This window comes from Homalodisca vitripennis, chromosome 3 (assembly GCF_021130785.1).
Source record: "Homalodisca vitripennis isolate AUS2020 chromosome 3, UT_GWSS_2.1, whole genome shotgun sequence".
Classification (NCBI taxonomy): domain Eukaryota; kingdom Metazoa; phylum Arthropoda; class Insecta; order Hemiptera; family Cicadellidae; genus Homalodisca; species Homalodisca vitripennis.
In genome coordinates, this window is record NC_060209.1 from 6,712,846 (window position 1) to 6,736,074 (window position 23,229).

General features: G+C 36.1%; 1 protein-coding gene across 2 annotated transcripts in view; it reads left to right on the forward strand.

The window, feature by feature from the left end:
* The window catches only part of LOC124356565 (E3 ubiquitin-protein ligase TRIM9), a 383,610-nt gene that overhangs the window by 130,616 nt on the left and 229,765 nt on the right, over positions 1 to 23,229 (forward strand). The window lies entirely within an intron of this gene.

The window sequence follows — 23,229 nt, forward strand, 5'->3', positions numbered from 1 at the left end:
AGTCGTGATAGATCCTGATAGGGACGGGATTAGAAATGGTCTCTTCTCATTTCCGAAATAAACCTTCCCATAACGAGATTGTGTTTCCCTAATGGGGTTTAGACGGTTAACGATCTTATTCTGAGATTTTTCCCTAATGTGTGTAAGATGTTTGTGAATTTTTTGTAACATGGCCAAAATGTATTCTACCTGTTAAGAAGATTACATAAATTCAGAGCCATTAATCATGAATTAGCGAACCGTAATCCAATTCAATTCGGCGTGGATTGCAGCTATAATATTCTAATTCTCCTGTACTATGTACCATAATACACGTAGTATACATTGTGAGAAGACAGTCTTCCCTTAATACGTATTTATATCGTCTGAGTTTGCATTCCACCTATTAAAATTTTCCGAGGTTATAGCTACCCGTAATTAGAATTTTTATATTTGAAATTATAGAATATTTCATTGAATTCGAATGGATTAAGCTACTTAGCATTGGTTCCCTTTAAAAAGTGAAGGACGTGTCGTAGATTGCTGGTTAAAACCGATGCCTACTTTCATTATAGATAGTTTTCTTAAATATTTAATCATAATGGTTACTTAGAACGAGTTGAAAACTTATATTTAACATTCCTTTTTATTCCATTCATTCACATCATTACGTATAGAAATGAAAACGTTTTCTCGTCTTTTAAATTATCATAAAAGTTGCTCTAAATATTAATAAATAAAATTAGGATATTTAAACGTAAATATTTTGACCCACAGATTTTTTGCTTTATCCCTATAACCCACTAAGTATAATAAACGACGTCCAACTGTCCACCACCCACTAAAGTGTCCAGTAATAGCTGCAGTCTAGACAACTATAATAGCCTAGTGTTTACAGTGTTTATGACGCGGCGACAGTGACGATGTAACCCATATTGGTCCAGCTGTGTCTCATTGTCGGCTACAAACATTAACAGCTGTTTCCCTCATCAGCTGATCCCGGCCGGCCGCATTACCGCGATTAACGGTTTAGTAGCGTCGATTGGTTGGCCGCTCGCTGGCTATTATAACTTGACTGCTGCGCTCGTACAACGATTATATTGTCATACTTCTTGGTCTAAACGATGGAAGGGTTTTGATGGAAACTGATTTTTCCGGAAATTTGCCACCGTTCAGTGATACAAATAAAAAAACCAGTAACACTACGTTTCGAGATCTGCAATCTGATCTCTTTCTCAGATGAATAACTAACCTAACACGTAATTCCCTGCCGACATCTTTTCCTGCCGTGATGGTCGCCATTTACTATTGGCATCTGGTCAGTTCTGTGTGGTTGGACGGTGAGTGACCTGTATTCTATTAGTTAAGTTTTAATATTTAATGTTGTGCTTTCTTATTAAATGCATATTTTAGAGTTAGTGAGCATAGAGTTGACTCAGAACATCGTTGTTGTGACTCCTGACTTGTACGTCACAACGCTCTGGTGTGATATGTTTATTGTACACTAATCTGGAAATATGTGTCAGGCTTAGTTATTTACCCGAGGAAGAGATCTTGAAACATAGTGTTACTGTTTTTTGTAGCACTAAACAATTGCTAATGTCCAGAAAAATCCCGTCTCCTTCATATTGTGATAGTCCAGAAAATACTGCATTTGCGGGCAAATATCCGTTTTTGGTCATCCATAAAAAATATCCACATTCCTAGGAGGTGGAAACAGTTCTTTGATAACAAATTACATTAAATACTTGATTCAGTCTCAGTTTTAGATTGCAAAAACACTAAATTCAGTAGTCTTATTTATACTTGTGAAAAACTCCTAAATTACTTTTGTTCATCCATCTAAGTTATCGATTATAAATTATGAAATTGTGTTGACTCATTTTGACTTTCTTATGTAGGCCTAATTGGCTGAGCATTAGCGGAGCCTATCACACGGGCTTGATATATTTCTAAATAAGCAGCATATAGTCAACATCTACGAGGGTACATATAAAGTCTATCGGATTCCTTTGAGAGTTATACACTTGAAGTTTTGTAAAATTTCATTTTTAAATATACAAGATCAAGTATGATAATATTGCATTTCCCAACATGCGAATTAGCCAGCGTGAAGGTGCAGGAAATCAAGCAGTCATCCTGGCACAATTGCAGGTAATTTCAGTACTTTAGCGGTAGTAAGGTTAGAGGCAACTTTTCGTACAGTGGGATGAACCGTATTCCTAGAATGGTGTTGAGATAACGCCCATGACCTAGATACTTGAGGAAGTCGTGGCACTTGTTCATTTAGTACTAGCAATGAAAATATTGGAAATAAAAATGAATGGTCACTACCTGTGAAAATATGTTTATACAACCACGTGTACATAATTCGAAACTGCATGTACGTATAACTATACGCAAAATTTGATTGTGTTAGTATTTTCCGTAGACACACAAACAAACATTACTTCTAGATGAATCGAGGAAAGATAACACTGGCAATGTCCTAATTATTTCTATTATCTTCAATTTAGTACTCAAATTTATAAGTTAACTTAAAAGTGAGTTGGGTTAACTTACTTTTATGTTGTATAAATTCAATGTTTTATAGTCTATATATTTTTTAATTCATGTAATTGGTTTTAGTGTTTTGTTATATCAAGATACTGAACATTACTGTCAATATGTTAGTTCCATAATTTATTATGTATTTTTCCAAACAATTCAAAGCTAAAATGAGTACGTGTTAAAAACTATTGGTACGTATTTTTCATTTTTCAAGACATGAAAACAGTATGAAACACTTAAAATATTACATTAGTAGTTTAGTTACATTAATTGAAACGGGTGTTGATACGTTTGGGATGGCATTGAAGGAATTCAATTCCGTAAATTGGAGTAGAAACGAGTTATTCCATAAATAGTTAGGGAAATGGGTGACACAGACAATAGCAATTGAAGAGAGGCTCAGAGCGAGATTGCATGAAATGAATGTTGTTGAAACAATTGTCAGTATCATTACACTGTTCATTGGCTCAATCATCGTAAATATTCTCTTCTTTTGAGTTTGTCCTTTGACAGAGCAATGAGAACTTTACCTTTAAATTACACTTGTTTGCAAAATATTGTGTTCCGTATTTCGTTGATGTAAGAGTATTACTTTCATTCAAGAAACTTTCAGTAATACTTATAAAAGTGAATATTCAACTCCTCTTGTGTTGCTCCAGCATATTTGGTATGGTAATAAATCATTTTTATGTGGAATTGTGACATAGAAATTCTTTTACAGTATGTACTCGTATATGGAACGTGACAAGGGAAATTAATGCGTAAAGTAAAATGTTTAAATAGTTATCTTTAGGCGTTTCTTTCTAAATCATGTAAGAAAATTACCCAAACATTTACCTTTACACCTAGAATTTATTATTTCCCTCGTGGATTTATAATTTCTGTACTGTCTTCATAAAGCTGATTTAATGGAGCATAACTTAACGAACGTGCTAAATAGCAGGTATCTTTAAGTAAACATTAAACTATCGTATTTTAACTTGTCAATAAATCACAACAGAGTAGAAGTATAATTTTTCCTCTGGGATGTCTTACGCCACTTCAGTATTTATGTTCTTTAACAGCGCTTTTCCTGCCACTCACTTAAGTTCTTTTCCTATTCCCTTCTCTTTCATCGTTCTCAATTGCATAACTGACACCAGGTAATAACGAGTGAGGATTATTTGTGATAGGTGAGGTGACTAAAGTAGCTCGCACGAAAGGAGTCAGATGGTGACTCTCCCACCCTAGTCCCCCATAAATTGCAGATCTGTCTCAACAATCTATTGCAATATGCAAACATCAACAGTCCTTAACGTAAACGAATAAACGTACAGTTAATTTCAATCATATGTTTATCAGACAACATGTAAATGAAGCTGACCGTATCCACGTCATAGCGGGAACAGCTAGCAGTCAGCGGCTATATGGCAACACCGCCACAAATGTCACCGGACTATTTTCGTACAGGTTACAGTAATAAGTGTTTCTTCTTTCGTGTAGCCCGTGTTCAATAACCTGTGTCGAGGCTGTACGTGTGGGGGAGGGGAGGTACACATGACTATTTTCCAAATACCAAACTTGAATCTGGATAAAGGAAGTCTCGTTTCAATCCCTTTTTTAAAATGAATAACGCAAAATATTCGAAATAAGAATCCAAAACCCGTAACATTGAAACACAAAATTCAATTAGCTGGATAAGTGTATCACTTCGCCGCAGCCAGGGAGGTATCGGTGTATAATATCCCGTGCCAACACGGCTGTCGCGATATTGTCAGCGAGACGAATATATATGTGGGGAATACCAATGAAGGGAACACTTGTATCGTACCCGCTCTGCACTTCCACCCGCCCGCCATCACGCCCTCCGTCCCGCCGTCCCGCGGTGCCGATGCCGTAGCGCTGGTGACAATTGAATGATGTGCTTCAATGTAAGCATTCGTTCATAAAGGCTCTCATTCATATGCTATGCAAGTCACTTTAAATGGGTTTACTTTTTTTGACGGATCGCCGTGGCTGCTACTCTTGCATTTTATATTGGGATGATCCAATTGTTTGGACTTGCCGTCTAGTTTGTAGTACCACAATACAGTTGGATCATGTGTTGTGGTTTAACCCTTTGAGTGCCAAGTATTTATTGAGCGGGTGTACTGAAAAGTACCAGGTGTTTTTCTAGTGGGTGTACCTAAAAGTGCCAGCCCTTTCGAAGGTTGCAATAATTGCAATTTTGCAAGATTTCAGTAAAAAAATCACAGTTTGATTATTTAATACATTATCAACATAATTTTTATATTTCATCTCTGAAAACTCTGCCTAATTAACATAAAATAACAAAAAAATAAAATAAAATTTAGGAATATAAACAATGGACTTATCCAAAGAAAATTCCAGAACTGATTAAAATTTCATTTTCAACCAAATTATCATTACCAAAAAATGCATATCCTTTTCTTTGTCTATATCAATGGAAAGGATATTTAATTTTCTATAAATCTTGGAAAATGTATATCATTATCTTCAATAATGAGTGAGTTATACAACTTTTAAGAAACTAAAATCAACCAAATATGTTTATATGTGGGTTCTAAATTGATTTTCGTCAAAGTCAGTTGATCGGAAGTGTACTATAACAATTTACATTGAAAAGAAGAGTTCTTCACGAACAATTTAATATGATATTGGTTTTAAAATATAAAGTTTAGATTTTTAGTGATTTTTCCTGACGTTTTCAAAATTCCCTTTTAATACTAACATTAAAATTGGTGTCATTCATTAAAAAAAGCTGTAAAAACAACTAACACAAGGCACATTTTCTCTGGCTTTTTTAATTTCGATATTTGTAATAATGTTGGTTTATTGTTGTACTATTCACACAATGTACAAGGCCGTCCCGTCAGGGTATAGTACAATCTGAATAAAATTATGAATTTATAGGAATTTGGAAAAAATTGGCTTAATATATTTATCTATTTTTACTTCCCCCCCCCTGCCATGTAAATGTGAGAGAGTCGATCGAGTTCAAATTTTAACATTCGTTCTGTCACACGTCACAGATACAATATATCAAGTAATTTATCATGTGGTTTCAATCTAATTATTCGTATACCGTACATAATTACAACATTTCTTGGGACAACTTTGAAATATAAATGTTGATTGGTATCATTCATCTTTGGTAGTATATCTTAGTCTTTCCACAGCCAAGATTTCATATGCAACTAAGAAAAAAAACTAATGTTCGTGTTTCACTGTTTTGTGAAAATTAAAGTACATATACCTACAAAATAATATACAGAGTATAACAAAGAGATTGAGCTAGCTATGTATTTTCAAATTATGTGTGTGATTTTAAGCTAAAAATGAATTAATTTCCACTTTCCTATTCAAATCTATGTTACAAATTTGATTTCATTGGCTTTACTAGTTTTGAAGACAATAATTTGTTAATAAAAAATAATAAATGGCGGCTAGCGGCGGAACATGGTGGAAATTGGGAAAAAGTTATTCTTCATATTTAGCTTAGAATCACACATAAAATGTGTATATGCTTGACTAGCCCAATCATTTTGTTACACCCTGTATATTTTTCTACGGTCTTCATTAGGCTACACACTGTATCGTCAAGTGACCGTGACAAATCTGAACCTAGTAAAGTAAACCTGTACTGTATTGCCTAGTTACTGGGCTCGCAGTTGCCGTTACGTACAGACAGAGTTACGTAGCTCAGTGTATTGTTGTAGTGACTAGTGGATGGCGGGTCGAGCGGAGGCTAGGCCTGAGTGTGAATAGCGGCCCTAAGCATGATAAATGCCCCAGTATCGTTCCCATGCTAATGTTCCCCACCCCACTCACTCCACATAGCTGTTTATGGACCGGTCCCCTCACAATTTACAAGCCACCCCCGCGGCTTTCGGTTTTCTCCGAGTCGGCAGTTTTTCCATTTCCCGGGTATCGCTGTTTCATTATGAGTCCCTCTGCAATTTGTACGCGGCTCGGAATAATTTACCTGCGAGGTGCATCAGCCCAAGTGGTTCGCCTCCTGAAATATTCCCTAACCTGGTACGTGTGGCAGACTGCGTAGGTCGCTCCGGACTACTCACCGGACACTCATTGACTATTAACTTAGTTCAAGATACAGATGTAAAAATGTTGTAATTGTAATTCTTACACTTATAAGATACATTTCCGATTTTGGCGCCATCCTGGACTGCACTACGTACAAGGTTCCTGAACGAACGCCCCTGCCATCTCGACTAAACTCGCTGGCTTGGACGTTAGTTTGCTCGGTTATATATAATCAGCTCAGTATAAAATTTTAATTGCACCAAAACGGCCTAAAATTGTTTCAACTTGGTTTTATCATCAATAGCGTTTTCAAATTCGGTAGGACTAATTATTATCAATTTTGAATAAACTAGTACTTGTTTAGTATTTATTGCACATTGCTGTTAATACTCGTGCCCTTAATATTGTGTGTCCATTAACAGTGTCCAAGTCTATTAACAGCGATTGTCAACTAAAACGTGAGACTTGACTGAATCAACACAAAAGCAATAATCGTTAAGAGTAAGAAACAAGCAGTATAAATACTTTCAGCAATGTAGATACATTTTTCCTGTGTCTCTTGGCATTTCCAAAATATTAGTGCTTTAATACGCAGTTCAATGATTTCAGTCGTTTTCGTGTAGACAAAGAGACAGTTCATCATAGCCGTTGTATGTAGCCAGAAGACTCGAATCAGTCACTTGTCTGGACGGGTCTGAGTGGAATATAACAAAACCTGTTTAACAACTTCTGGTTAAAAATTATTGTTTAAACATTTGAGAATGGGAACACCAGAGATTTCGTCTGCTTTGGCATTTTCCTGACCTGTAGTGTTAAATTACAGTTTATCTTGATAAGCCTTTCCCAACAGCCAGTTAGCTGATGAAACTTCTATTAGTTCAATAGTATCTGAACAAACTGAGATAGCCCAACACAGCAACACGCGGTGATCGAATACCAACAGTGAGCCAACAGCCATCGATCAGCCATCGATAACAACGATACCGAGGCTAGCAAGTGTCAACATTTGTTACACCAATTGTTACTCATAATGGATGGATAATATCTTGTCAAACAACAATAGATGATAGGTTTTTAATGGTATGTAAGTTAATGATATTTCTTAATCGAAAGAGACAAACAAGACAACTTAGAACGAAAATTAAAGAAAGAATGGAAACTGGGTTGTTATCGGTAGTGTTTAATATTTGGATTTAAATTATCTTCAGGGTGTTTTAATTCTCTTTCGTAGTGAATAATAATATAAATTATACCCAATCAAAGAATAAGGCTAGTGAGTGCGAAGATTGCTATTGTGGGGTGGCTGTTCTAAATACAAATTAATTAATAGAGTGTTTAGAGTGCAAAAGAAAGCTGTCAGAATCATTTACAAATTAAGTCAAAGAGAGTCGTGTAAATAGGCATTCGGGGATCTTGGATTACTGACTTTGCCTAGCCTCTATATTCTCGACGTCGTGCTATACTGCCGATTCTAGTGCGCCTCACTTCGTGGTAGTGACGTACACCAATACGGGGAGGCCGGGACAACTTTCGTATGGCACAGCACAGAACTACTGTTTTTGAATACTTACCATCTCAAGTTGGTGTAAGGCTAATCTCAAGTGTTTGAGTATAGGCTACCTGAAGAGATCAAACGCGTCAATAACCACAAACAATCTAAATCTCGATTAAAAGACTTCCTAGTGTCTAGGGCATTTTACTCAGTTGACGAGTTTGCGATGGGCCGCTGGGATAGTCTTCAGTAACATTAAAAAAAAATTTTCTAACTCCCCTTCTGATATCTAAGAAAATTCGGCCACAATCGAGGTACCGGCGACAGGTGTCACGTACCCAAAAAGTAATTTTAATTTTATATTTATCTATTATTTTTACTTATACAATTAAAATTGTGTTAGTTATTAGATTAGGGCTTTTATTTTTATATGACGCTTGCAATACAATTATTGTTAATTGTCTACTACAATAAATAATATTATCACTATTATTATCATTATTATTATTGATCTTGGCTCTAAAACTATATTTTTAATCATTAAGGAATTATCTCCATCATAGGCCCCAAAACGAATGACAGGTGGTTGGCAGGAACATGGAATGTTCAGATGCGCAAGGAGCACACCTGCAGATCAGCGGAACGTAGGAGCGCGTAGGGAGGTACGCGACGCGCGTAATTCCGTTAAAGAACAATTACGCAGCAATTGACGCGACGCGCGAGGCCCGGCGCTACGCGTAATTGCAAGTGACGGTAATTTGAGCGCGACCGGGCGGCAATTCCCCGGTAATCCGGTTACCCGTCAAGATGTAATAATTTTGACGCCTCCTCTCCCTGGTTGAGTACAAGCAGCGAGATGGAGGCGGCGCGGCGGCTTTATTGTATGTGCTACATACTCTTCCAAGGTCACAACACTATATCTGGTGTGGTTTTACAATTTAAAAAAAATTGAAACCCGTTGTACAATCTGGTCAAGGTCACATCACCGTATTAAGTCTTTTGTTAGAATCGTGTTGACAGTATCAACCAGTAGTACAACTGCCCTAAATTCAAATCACTATGAGGTTTCATATTACAATCGTGTTGACAAAATCAATCAGTCGTACAATCTCAGTCAATACCTTAGAGGATCTCGTGTTCCAATCTTGTTAACAAAATTAGACGCACAATCTGGACCTAGGTCACATAACTAACGGGCCAGGTGTTACAATCGTCTTAGCAATCGCAATCAGTCGTACAGTCTGGTCCAACGTCACGTTACCTTAGAGGATCTCGTGTTCCAATCTTGTTAACAAAATTAGACTCACAATCTGGACCTAGGTCACATAACTAACGGGCCAGGTGTTACAATCGTATTAGCAATCGCAATCAGTCGTACAGTCTGGTCCAACGTCACGTTACCTTAGAGGAGCTCGTGTTCCAATCTTGTTAACAAAATTAGACTCACAATCTGACCTAGGTCACATCACTAACGGGCCACGTGTTACAATCGTATTAGCAATCGCAATCAGTCGTTCAATCTGGCCCAATGTACGTGACCTCGTGTTACAACCATGTTAATAATCGTGTTAAAAATCGCAATCAGTCGTTCAATCTTGCCCAATTTCACATAATTGTACGTTACCTCGTGTTACAACCATGTTAACGATCGTGTTAAAAATCGCAATCAGTGGTTCAATCTGGCCCAATGTCACATAATTATACGCGACCTCGCGTTTCAATCGTCTTAATAATCGTGTTAAAAATCGCAATCAGTCGTTCAATCTTGCCCAATGTCACGTGATTGTACGGGACCTCGTGTTACAACCATGTTAACGATCGTGTTAAAAATCGCAATCAGTCGTTCAATCTGGCCTAAATTCAAATCGCTATGGGGTCTTGTTAGAATCGTGTTGGAAATATCAATCAGTCATACAATATGACCCAATGCTACGTAACTCTATGGTATGCCGTCTGACATAGTGTTAAACATTGAAATTAGGCTCAGAGTAGGACCTAAAGCAGATTACTATTGGCTCATATAGTGCAATCGTCTTATCAATTGTAATCATTCGTACAATGTGGCTCAAGGTTACACAATTGTATGGATCGTCGTGTGGTATTTAATAAATTGTTTAAATTGAATCTACCTTTTGTTCGTTAAGTTTGAAAACAGTGATTCGATTGAGTACAAACAAGTAATACAATAAAAAAATGTTTTTAACTGTCACTCTGAAAACATAAAGTAAAAGCCATGTTATTTCTTGTTATTTACAGTTAATAGTTTTTTATTCACTATCGTTAAGTAGCCTACAGTGAAGAAAACACGCTGGCTTTTACAAAAGTAAATACATTTTCCTTTGATAAAGATGTTGGCTTAACATTTAATTAAATACTGGGGGTTTCGGTCCATTCCTTTGATAGATTATTTCTTATTTTTATAAGTAACGACTTTCCTCGATGGAATTTAAAACACACTTTTTAGTGAAATATACGTCATTTTTTCATATAATACACAAAATATGCGGGATAATTAATATATACGTTCATTCATAACGCTGGGTTTTAAAATAAAAATATAGTAATATCTTGTAATAGTAACTCATTTTCATTTAGCGTTTAATAATAATAGTTGATTTTACTAAAATGTTTTACTTTATTCGATATGGTGTTTTAGTTGTGGTTTTATTAAAAACATACCGTATGTGTAGTTAAGTAAATACTGTAGGAAACTTGTTTGGACAATCTGTTTTCTTTTCACATGACATCATATTACGCTTCGCTGCGCTTTGCAAGGAAAACGCCTCTCCTGCGACCTTGCGAAAACAGTATGTTATTGTTTCAGTGTGGGAATTATACACTGGACACAATAACGGAGTTTCTGCATACTGTTGTTACGCATGAACAAAAATCTAAACAAATTCAACGTTTCGAAATCGGTTTCTAATCTCTTCCTCAAGTGTAAAGTAAACAAAATTGATGTGCATTTTAAAGATGCCGAGCATAACGTTATGAACAGGTGTACCAAGCTGGACGTTGTGTAACCAATGAAAATTCAACACTGACCTGGTGTCGCCACCTGAGCAGACAGAAAGTGGAGTTCCACGTACAGTGAGATCGGTGACGGCAGGAATGTCAGTACTCTAACAACGGATAGTTTGTCCAACTCGAGACTTACATTGCAAACAGCTCTCTCCTTTGTAGTTCTTCTCTGACAAGCCATTGTGTGGCATAACGCCCTCAACTGTTCTTAGGGAGAAGGGAATGCTCTCAACAGAATGAAGTATTGTAAAAAGTATTATTGAATGCCCCGAAAACGTCATGGAAAATAGTATTTTTGTGTCAATTATCAACCATCCAACATAAAGCCAATTTTTAGGTTTTACAAGTTGGAACTAATTTAAAAAAAAATTGAAAATTACTGAAAAGTTAGAAATGTATCACATTTTTTAGAAAGAGAACTTCTCAGGAAATCTTGGTTTGGAAAAAAACTGAAACCGTACAACTTTAACATTTTGTACCACGCTGCACACAAGAAGGAAAATAATTTTTAAAGTTTTTCAAAGTGATAATTAAATAGAAACCTTCAACATAAGGAACGGCTCAACCTACCTATACATTTGAATATCTTTAAACAATATTCCCCCCCTCCTAAGTGCTATTTTGGGAACTTTTGGGATGTAAAAACTACTTTCCCGAATCCTTTGGGGTCAACATATGGTTTTTTTTTGTCAAAACAAAGAAGTTAGATTTCTCAGTTCAGATGCTATTCACCACGGACGGGTAGTCTGTATAGAGTTAAGTCGATAGTAACATGGCGGCAATCTAGCAGACTCCGAACGAGCTAATTCAATGATTTGACGTAAATTGGACGTCAGGTTTGAAACAAACTAATCAATTGTAACCATCAACAAGCCTGCGGGACGAACGTTTTACTGTCCCTACTAAGCCTCGATTGAGAATTAATTAATTAATGTTGGTGCCCAGTTAAGTGCCGAATTAACCATTCACCTGATGATTTCCACTTGTAATCTCAGTACTGCGGTGAACGTTACCAGACTGTCCCTACTAAGCCTCGATTGAGAATTCATTAATTAATGTTGGTGCCCAGTTGAAGTGCCGAATTAACCATTCACCTGATGATTTCCACTTGTAATCTCAGTACGCTGCGGTGAACGTTACCAGACTGTCCCTACTAAGCCTCAATCTAGAATTCATTAATTAATGTTGGTGCCCAGTTGAAGTGCCGAATTAACCATTCACCTGATGATTTCCACTTGTAATCTCAGTACTTGGATGAACGTTACCAGACTGTCCCTACTAAGCCTCGATTGAGTCATTAATTAATGTTCGTCCCCAAGTTGAAGTGCCGAATTAACCATTCACCTGATGATTTCCACTTGTAATCTCAGCACTGCGGTGAACGTTACCAGACTGTCCCTACTAAGCCTCAATTGAGAATTCATTAATTAATGTTGGTGCCCAGTTGAAGTGCCGAATTAACCATTCACCTGATGATTTCCACTTGTAATCTCAGTACTTGGATGAACGTTACCAGACTGTCCCTACTAAGCCTCGATTGAGAATTCATTAATTAATGTTCGTGCCCAGTTGAAGTGCCGAATTAACCATTCACCTGATGATTTCCACTTGTAATCTCAGCACTGCGGTGAACGTTACCAGACTGTCCCTACTAAGCCTCAATCTAGAATTCATTAATTCATGTTGGTCCCCAGTTGAAGCGACGAATTATAGTTTGTCCCAAGTTGAAGCGCTGAACTAATCATTCACCTGATGATTGCCACTAGTCATCTCAGCAATGCAGTGAGTGTTACCAGACTGTCCCTACTAAGCCTCAATCTAGAATTCAATAATTAATGTTGGTTGGTCCCCAGTTGAAGCGACGAATTAATGATTGTCCCAAGTTGAAGCGTGGAACTAATCATTCACCTGATGATTGCCACTCTGATGATAATCATCATAGTCAGTTGGTAGGTAAACGTTTTAGTTTCTGAAATATTCAAAATAACATTTTTTTTTTCGAAAATGTTCTATTCTCAAATTTTTAGTAAAAGGCAAGCTATTTAGAAAGAGAAACAGAAGTTGAAATGTGAACAAAATATAAGGAAGGTACATTTTTATTCCGTTCTGTCCGTATAACACATATTTGGTCGACGTCGATTTATAGGCATTCTAGCTGATTAAGTGTAGTACCTGCAATTTTGGGGGTCTCATGGAACTCCTACTTCAGCTCATTTTGAAAATATATTTGATACATTGAAAGGACACTATGGGATCTCTTATCAATTATTTGATTTTATCACATATTTATTGTGTCCGAGACGTATGCGCCATTTTTTTTATTAAAAAGGTAGTCCTTAATTCCATGTACATTTTGTGGACGCACTTTATGTCTCATTTCTCTTTTTTCAAACTTTCGTTTTACTTGTAGTGATGAAAGTCCAGAGGAAATATATTATACATAATTATATATCCTCGATTTAGTGTTGTTTCATTGTATCCTTTCAGGGGGAAAGAAAGGTAACCCAACAGAAAAGGTCTTCTCCAATCCTACCTTACTAGTGAAAGCCCCAGTTATCCCCCCACCCTTCAATCCGACAGCCCTCCTTAACCAGTCTACTCAAGGAATCTAATCATCCTTAAAAGGGTGATGAGAGAAGGGAAGGTACGGGGTCAATAAGGTGCTCTTTTACTGTAACCTGATGCCACCTTAGGATTTTGGCTTTTCTCTTTGCTATAACATCATATTCTAGTAAGAGATGATAAGATGACTTCTATTGTCCGTTTTAACTGAACAACAAGTACCATCTTCTTGTCTCAAACAAAGATTCCTTAGACTTTATCTGAACTTGCCCTGACCGTTTCAATACTCTTAATCTGTTCCTATCGAGTCTGATAGGCCTTTGAGTTCCCCTCTAACCATAGTTTGCAGGCAGTCCCTTGGCATCTCTCAGCTCCGAGGTACTGTCCTAAAAATGTTCCTTTGGTTGCCTTCTCCTGCTAAGCTTAATCCTTTTCACGGTTTAAGTTCTATCATGGATGGCAAACTCCGTATCTGGTTAGGTGTTTAACTCTCTCGTCATTCCTGTATGCTTCGGCACCATTTTGGTTGTTACATATTGTAACAATAAACATTCTTTACACTCAACACGTTGGGACGATACAACTACCTGATGAGATGTTTGTTATACGCTCTTTTTGAACAGAAGCAGAGTGCCACAGGCTCACCGGTGCTAGCTGAAACCCTACGGTTAAACCGTACAATCCACGACAGAAGTCGTGTATCTTTTCTACGAATGGACGAAGTACGTAGTTTTGAGATTTTGCAGGACTCTATAGGGTTACATGTTGGGATAATGTCTCACCATCTGTTTTTACATGTTTACATGCCTAGAGTATGCAGATTGTCGTTGGTTGTTTCCAAAACGTCATCATGTTAAAATAGTATGGAGATCCATGGTTTAATCCACAATATGTGTTGTATGGTTTGTACAAAAACTTACGTTGCTGTAACAATTCCTAAGTAATGAAACATATTGTCATCATACAAATGCTGATGTTCTTGAAATAGGTGGGTACTTTATTTTATATTTTCCCGTATGAAAGACTAAATTACTTATGCATAGTTAAGTTCAATAGAAAAAGTGTATGTTCAGGACAGGTTTCAATGAGATAGCATCATCATCTGCTTTTTCGTCACTTGCAAGTTCCTGTTTGACCATACGGCTTCGTCAGGTCAGTTTAAAATGTTACACATTAGAAAGAATACTCACATGACACAGTCAATAACTAATACGCAGACACCAAATTGATAATTTAACACGCAATAACATATCTGTCAAAGAAAATTTCTTTTAATTATATTATTTTCGCCTGCCGAAGTCTTCATCGACCATGTGACGAATAAGACGAAATACAGTCGCATCGAAACATAAAACGTTTATTATAAAGAGCAAAACTGTAATATCCTTGGATAATAAAATAACCTTAAGGTATAACAATAGAATTTAATATTTTGTGGTATTTTACTCGTCTATATAAATGGGAGTTGTGACACAAAGCCGATTGATGGAATCGATAACCGAATGATCGAATTCTTTGTACTATGGGTCTTATTATTCAGGTTTATATGCATTATGATGAACGTCGTTATGAAACTGTACACTCCGACTTCTCCCATATTTATGTGGTAAATACTGAACCTCAGTCCGGGGCGCAGGGGAGGAGGTCTCCTTGTAATGCAACAACACAACAACACTGAAACGACCGCTCGGCAGTAATTATCATTGAGTTGTCACTGTCACGTGTGCCTCTCGAGGGGGTTGGATTTCAATAGAGTCTGAGAAGAATGTTTTAATTAACCAAGAGACTCGGGGTTGTCTATCGATTTGCCGGTCTGAGTGTCGGTGCGTAACGACAAGACGCAGCACGCACCCTGGTACACACACACGCACACGCATACGGAAGTAGCTAGCGTTTGTTGTTGATGCCGATAGTTTCTCTCCCCCCACCCTAGTGTAACGTGCCTTATGAACATAATACTTTGCTTAGTCTGGATTCGTACTGAATACTGTTGTATTGTTTCTTTAAAATATTCGCCTTCCAAATTTTTCACAATACAGGATTAGGGTTGATTTAAAAACTAAAACTGTATCAGTCGTACAACGGAAATAAAATACACTAACAACAGCTGTAGATATAAGTGACGCTCTGATTGCCTCTTTACATTCGAGTACAATACAGATAAAATAAAACTGTCGGAGTGTACAGTTTCATAACGACGTTCATCATAATGCATATAAACCTGAATAATAAGACCCATAGTACAAGTCTTTGTTCTGTTACTGCAAGACTCAGCGTGTACGTAAACACGTTATTCACTAGCATGCTTCATCTGAAATTTGAAAATATTTCGTATATTTTAATATGACTATCTGTACCATAACTATCCCATATATATAGATTAAATCACAAAAAGAACTTGTTCCGCCGGTATTCGAACCCGGTTTTCTACACGCCGGGCGAGCATGCTACCACACACAACAGAGGCGTTCATCCCGATATGTATGTATTGCTCATCACGAAATATCAAAATCTATCAGACGGATTTAAATGGAACCTTTACACCTGTTCGTCTTACCTTGTAGGTGCTCACTAAGAAATGGGTTTGAAAATTTCACAGCCCAGAAATCCGTGAAAACCAACTAACTATATCTTTAATGGTAATTTTAGTCACATTCAGAATTGTTCAAACATCCAAATAAAAATAAGGCTGCAACAATAGTCCTGTAAATACGCACGTTTTCATAACCGTTTCTTTGTTTGAAGTTTGTTTTGGACGATGGGAGGATTGAGAACAGGATGTTTCCGGACATTTGCCATCGTTAAGCGATACAAAACATCAGTAACAATAAGTTTCGAGATTTTCAATCTGATCTCTTCTTCAGGTAAATAACTAACCTAATACATGGTTACAAAATAAACAAATCCTGACTTACGCGTGTCACATCGCCTTTTTCTTTCGTCTTTTAGTTAGGTTGCGAAACCGATGACTTTTACAGATCTTAGCGATGTTTGGGAACAGCCCGATACCTACGTAAAGGTTCCTATCAATTCTGCAGTTGGAGCTGCAAAGGGCCTCTAGTATTTAATAAATGTCATTACACCATATTTTATGTTAAAACCTCATTCAAAGACCTCAAAATAACTGTTGTTTGATGTAGTGAAATTAAAAGAGATCAACGAAAAGAGGAACAATACAGTCTGGGATATCATGGGCGGTATCAAGTTCTCTCCCTTCAAGTGTGAAGCAGTCTCGGGTTGTCTTTTATTCTCCACTGTCTTAGTTCTCCGTGTTGTCTCTTCTCTCTTCGTCTCGCTTCCCTAGTTTTACAATTCTCTCTCATTTAGTTAATGTAATCTCAGTAAACGATATGCTGCAGTCCATAAGTAAATCATATGTACACCGACTAATACAGAATCGATATTTTTAGAACATCAGAAGGATTTGCGGCCTAACATTTCTGTACTTTTACTTTTATTTAGTAATATTTCTACTTTTACCATAATACCTCACTTTTGAAATAATGAAATGTATAATTAAAGTTGTAGAATTATCAATAATCGCAACTTGCTGGATTTAAAAACCATAAGCCCCAAAAAACGTTCCAAAAAGGTTCATAGTCATTGTTTGTCGTTAACATAACAATATCCCATCAACGGAATAAGAAGTATATACAAAACCTTAAGAATCTTCTGAATTCCTTAATTCTTTAACATTAAAAAATACTCATAATCGTATTAATGATTTATTTTAAATAAATTAATGTATATGTGGAGTAAACAGAGTATCTTGCTTTTAGGAGGACAATACTAATTTGTTGGGAAAGTTGTGTTAATCCCGAGACGTGATGAGTAAGAAGGGACTTTTCGTATTTTGAATTTACTAACAGTGAAGAGCTTTAGATTTAGGTCGGCATCGTAACAGCTGGTCGTGGTTTGATAATGAAGAACGACTTACAGGCCTGGTTACCCTTTACCCCTTACTCTGGTTAGGATAATGTTTTTTTAAGTGTTGAAGGCCTTGGAAATTCATAGCCTCTTGTATTTGTAGGTTCCATGCTTCCTCACCCCTTCTTTATGAGGTTTTCCTTGACGTTGACTCCATGAGAGTCTGAAGGCATGCAGGTAACAACTCCGAGTTGTGGATTGTTTTTACAGCAGGTCTCAGCATAATTCACGTTTCTGTCCTGACTGATGTCTGGTGGGTCTAATGCTCTTTCGTACCTCCGTTCAATATACGCTACCCTTGTTGAAATGATATCCATTTGGATAGAATGGTCAGAGATTTGTTTGCATAGTGTCGGTGGTTTTGTCTTATCAAGACCTAATTTGAGATTGCTCTCAACCCCCTTTCGGAAATAAGAGGTAATTTGGAAACCCATAAAACTGTTCTCAGATGATGTTATTACAACAACCTAACGAAGATTTAAAAATTCTTAACCATTCAAATTTGAGATGTAAATGGTTTGATTTGAGTTTGTAAATGTAAAATTGATTTGAGTTTGTTGCAGAAGTTTCTAAAAGTATAAAAACCCACATTGTGCGTTAATACAAAGAGTAATTCTGTTAATTACATTTAATATCGGTAAGTAACCACGTTAAGTATCTAATCCATTAAAATCGCAAAGGAACAGACATATTCCCTCAGAAGATTCAGCAGGAATCCCAAAGTTTCTATAATAGATTATTGTTACTCCCCTAGTTGGAGATATTTCTGTCACGTGACCCGCGGCTGTCTGGTGCATATGCGTGCGTGAGTGTGCCTGTGTGCGCTATTACGCATTTCCACGCAAACGGGAAGTTTCTATCGAACATGTGCGTGAAGCGGTGTTTGGTCTAGAACACGACTAGGTTCGTCACTTATTGTCGTCGGGTCAGTCGGTTGATGAAATAAAACTATAGTCATGGGAAATATAATATTTATTAATTATTTACTCACTATTTCGTATAGTACTGCATTTAGACATGATTGTATACTGGGGTGTTCTAATTTTTATCTTCCCATGTGTTATTATTGTCATAACACATGCCAACAAATTGAATAGGTATTTCTATTTCTTTTTTAGCTAGTTTCATATAAGATTGGTAAAATCAAATCCATTTTATTTTCAATGTTTGTTTTAAAAGAGTGTATTGCATCATACACTGTCAGGAGAATCGTGGTTCCTGAAAGACCTTGGAGCCCTCAAGGTAGCGCTGTAACATCGAATGTTCCATTTGAAAAGCGGAAAAACCGCTCCAACTTCTAAATATTCAGTGTTACAACAAGCATTGTGACCCAAACACTCTCAGTTGTAATTAAACAATCGATTTCCTTGATCTGTATTGGTCAGTCTTATTAATTATATTGAATGTTATTACATTTATAAGCTGTATTTATAACAAGATTAGGGAAATGGATCCAAGCACGATGTGTGTAATAATAATAATATATTTATTTTCTCAATAAAGCATTACAAGAGTTACAAAGCAATTACAATAGTACAAATAAGTTGGTCACTAAGGTGTGGCCAGTACAATGCAGCCGAATATACTAATGTAATAATGATATAAAAACACGTAACAAAAGCTTCAGGAGAAAATAAAGGTAAACCTCCAAGGCCAAGCCTGTGTGGAGGGGCAATTTAAATGAAAAAAAAAACTGAAATAAGGTTACACAACACACTTATGAAACAATTTTATTGTGCAAACAAAAGAAAAAAAAACACCCAAACACATAAAAATAATAAATATATAAGTAGTACGCCACACCACGTGTCTAGTAACAGGCTGTGCTGAGGTAGTAACATGTTACTATCGTTATATGTTACTAAGTATAACACAAACTATCCTTCAAATCCCATGGAGTGACATGCACCATCATCGAACTCGATGCCGCTTATGTGGAAATGAAGCTCCATGGAACATTTTAATTCTACAAGTTAGCTCGTTCTCGAGATTTTGAGTAGACAGTCCGATAGAAATGAAATTTTCCAGCCCTTCGAGTAGTAGGATTCGCTAGCGCTCAGACAACAAAGATCTCGCGTCATTTAGAAGGTTAACACATTATGACTTTATCAAAGAATTCATCACCAATTCAAAACCTTTTTCGTAAACTCAAATTGCTGAGCGACATCGAAGCGCGAAGGATGGACCGGTTGCGGACACCTAGACCCAGACCAAGCTCGCGGCAACTGTTGGAATTTAATTACAAGTCCCACGTCACGTTGATTACAATCTGAGGACAGCATTTTACACAAGTCCTGTTCATGGTGATATTGTTACGGTCGGTTAATGGATATTAACCTTTCCACCAATAAATTCTGCCTGTTTCCAATAACAGCTAAGAATGGAAAAATGTGATTTAATCTGGTGCAAATGTATACCTCCAATCTGTCATTCACCTTCTAAAACCATTTTGGTTGGGAATATATTTTATTTTTTTTTTAATTGCGTACACTCTGTGAAACGTTTGTATTGTAATTGGTAATTTTAATTGGTAACTTTTTTTTTAAATTTTGTAGTGATGTCCATAATTTGAATTAGAGCAATAAGATACACGTATATTTGTTGGATTTTCATGAATTTCATCATCCAATACGTTTTTTTCCCACCTAAGCATTTCTACCTCAATAAAAATATAACCAGACATTACAAATAAAATCAAGATTCAGATTATATGAAAAGTCATAGAATATGACTAGTCTAACTTACGTAGCAATCAATATTTTAAACGTACATAAGATCTCTTTATGTTACTGTGTTTTAATAATGATTCTAAACATGTATTAATTTAACACTATATCACATTTTTGCTCTGATTATTTAGAGGTTGCAAATGAGTTAATCGCAGTTGGCAAGTGCATAATAGTAAAATAATAAACTCATTTACAAATAAGTAAGAGATTGGATATAAGTAAATGAGACAGATAAAAAAATAAAATATTCTAAATAAGGGAGTCAATTAATCTACCAGGAGAATAGATACCTAAATATACTTATTTATATCTAAGAATAGGTAAATATGTTGTAGAGAGAAATTACTCGTAACATGGATTGTTCCCCCATATGTTCACCTGCCGCTTAGTACAGACCGATAGATGTTAAACTAGAAAACTAGGTTATAACTCATTTGCACATGGACGATACCGAGACTTGGCAAGTGTAACTGTTAGTCACGTGACTAGTCAGTGTCAGCACTGGAACGCGCTTCCAATATACGAGTACCTTCAGATATCTTTCCGCCTTTCCTCTCAAAGCCCTAGAGAGATTTATTTCTAAATTTCTGACTCGTGTTTAATTATATTTCCTTTGATTACGTACACTGAGTGAATACAAACAGTTCATTCATTTGTTGTTATTTTAAATGAGTCCAATATTTCCTTCCCATCGCTGGTTAAATTAAGTAAGGTTTTGCAACAAATTAAAAATCTAGAACATGTTGTGGTTCAATAATAATATTCGTATTCAATAAGTACAATCAGTCTAGACGGTGGACCTTTTGTAGAAGAGATCCACAATCCCGCGCCACTCGGTGATTTTATCACATCAACAGTTTTAATTACATTAATGTAAAGAATGTTTCAGATCACGTGGTCGCCTCCAAATAGGATAGAACTCGTGGGTTCAGTTCTAAGCCTGCAAAAGTTTCATAGCACACACCATCCTCACTCGAAAACGCTACTAAAGAGCCCTACACGGCAAATTTTACCAAAACATTTTACGTACGTCGTCTTGGGCAAACAAAAAAGGTAAAAATGTAGTTCCTACGTTAGATATTAGATTTTGTTTCAAGTCTTCAGCTCAATTCGTTCTTCAGATCCCGCGGAAGACAGTCAGGGAGACGTTTAGATATACAGTCAGGAGAAAGAATTTAATCCTAAATTGATAGGGGAATTCGTTCATTCCCAAAAGTTAAGCGTCGCTACGCTCAGCCAATTCCTTAAAATCGTTGTTATCCGTATATATGATTTTAATTTTACGTAGAATTTCAGGTCTCTAGATTAATTCGTGCCAGAGATTTCCTGCGAACAGATAAACAGTAGAATAATTTTCCTGGCCCTCATAATTTAAACAGAGGGCTATGCCAGCCAACGCTCAGACAAAAATAAAAAATCCTTATTTAGGCGTGGCTTTACCAAATAAGACGAGAATTTTTATGTAACTCAATAGCTGTTAATAATCCTACTTAATTTTTCCCGATTTAGAGTTTTTACAATTCATTTAAAAATGAATAGTTTTTGTTATTAGTTATTTCCCGTACACTCTTAAATTTGATTCTAATAACCTGACATTAACCCTTTTTTAAATTATAACGGGCGCCCCATTCTAAGTTCGATACATCGAAATGGAAACATCAAGGAGAGTTAAGGCCAATTCTCCCTCCACATCAAGGAAGTTATCTCGGCAGTATCAGTAGGGTGTGGTTTCCTCGTAGGGGGAGGTTTTGGTTATTGTCCTAAGGGGAGGGAGTGTATTAACTTATCTTCATGGTTAACGCGGTCCAATCTTTTCCTTCCTTTTTGAGAGGTACTTTAAAAATGGTACTATGTATCTTATATTATAATATTAAAGGAAATTGTGTGTGTGTGTGTGTGTGTGTGTGTGCGCGCGCACACAATATATATATATATATATATATATATATATATTTATTTATTTATTTAAAGTGGTCGTTCTCGCTTATGAGTGTACGGAATTTGTTGAAAACGTACCCCAACGAAATTGTTATACAACATTTTAAATACTAACTTTAAAATTTTGTGCAGCTATACTTTTTTTATAAACCTTCAAAACTTTCTGCAGGCACGACTTGGTTCATATTAAAGCAAATAACACATGCGTCTTCCTCGTATTTGTTATAACTTATATGCAGCGTTTGGTATCTGTAACTTTGCTAGTCCTAGAATAATATTTTTGAATACCAGATTGCGGCTAGCGGATTTATTTATTGACCTATGTTTATTGAACATTTTAGTTTGGAATCATGAATACTATCAGCAACAGAAGTTTGTGAACACTGTGTTTATGACCAGTATACACATTTACAACTCAAAATATATTACCCTAACTGTAGCAATTATCATTAAAAATAATTGTTGATATTCGTTAAGGAAACAAAGGGAGAGGGCATTGTGTACACAGGGTGTCAGGAAATTAAGGAAGAAAACGACAGCTTTCGAGTTTCATATTTGGGATATTTAGAAGATACTTTCAAACCTATATGATTGGGAACCCTTCAAATAAAGTATATATATATATATATATATATATATATATATATATATATATATATATATATAATATGTATATTTTTATATATATATATATATATATATATATATGTATGTGTGTAAATTTAGTTATAACTATTAAAATATGTAATAAAATCCGTGGAGGTGTTAAGAGATCGATCCAGAGACAACATCGAGGTGTATTGGAACAGTATCAAGTAGACTTTCCGTCAAGTGTGAAGTTGTCTCTGATTTTCCCCTTGTGTAGATTTTTATTATTATTATAAAGTACTACGTGCGAGTTAGTAATATTGCGGGCTTTCTTATTAACTTTATTGATTATTTATCTACTTTATTTATTAACTTATTTACTTTCTTATATAACTACTT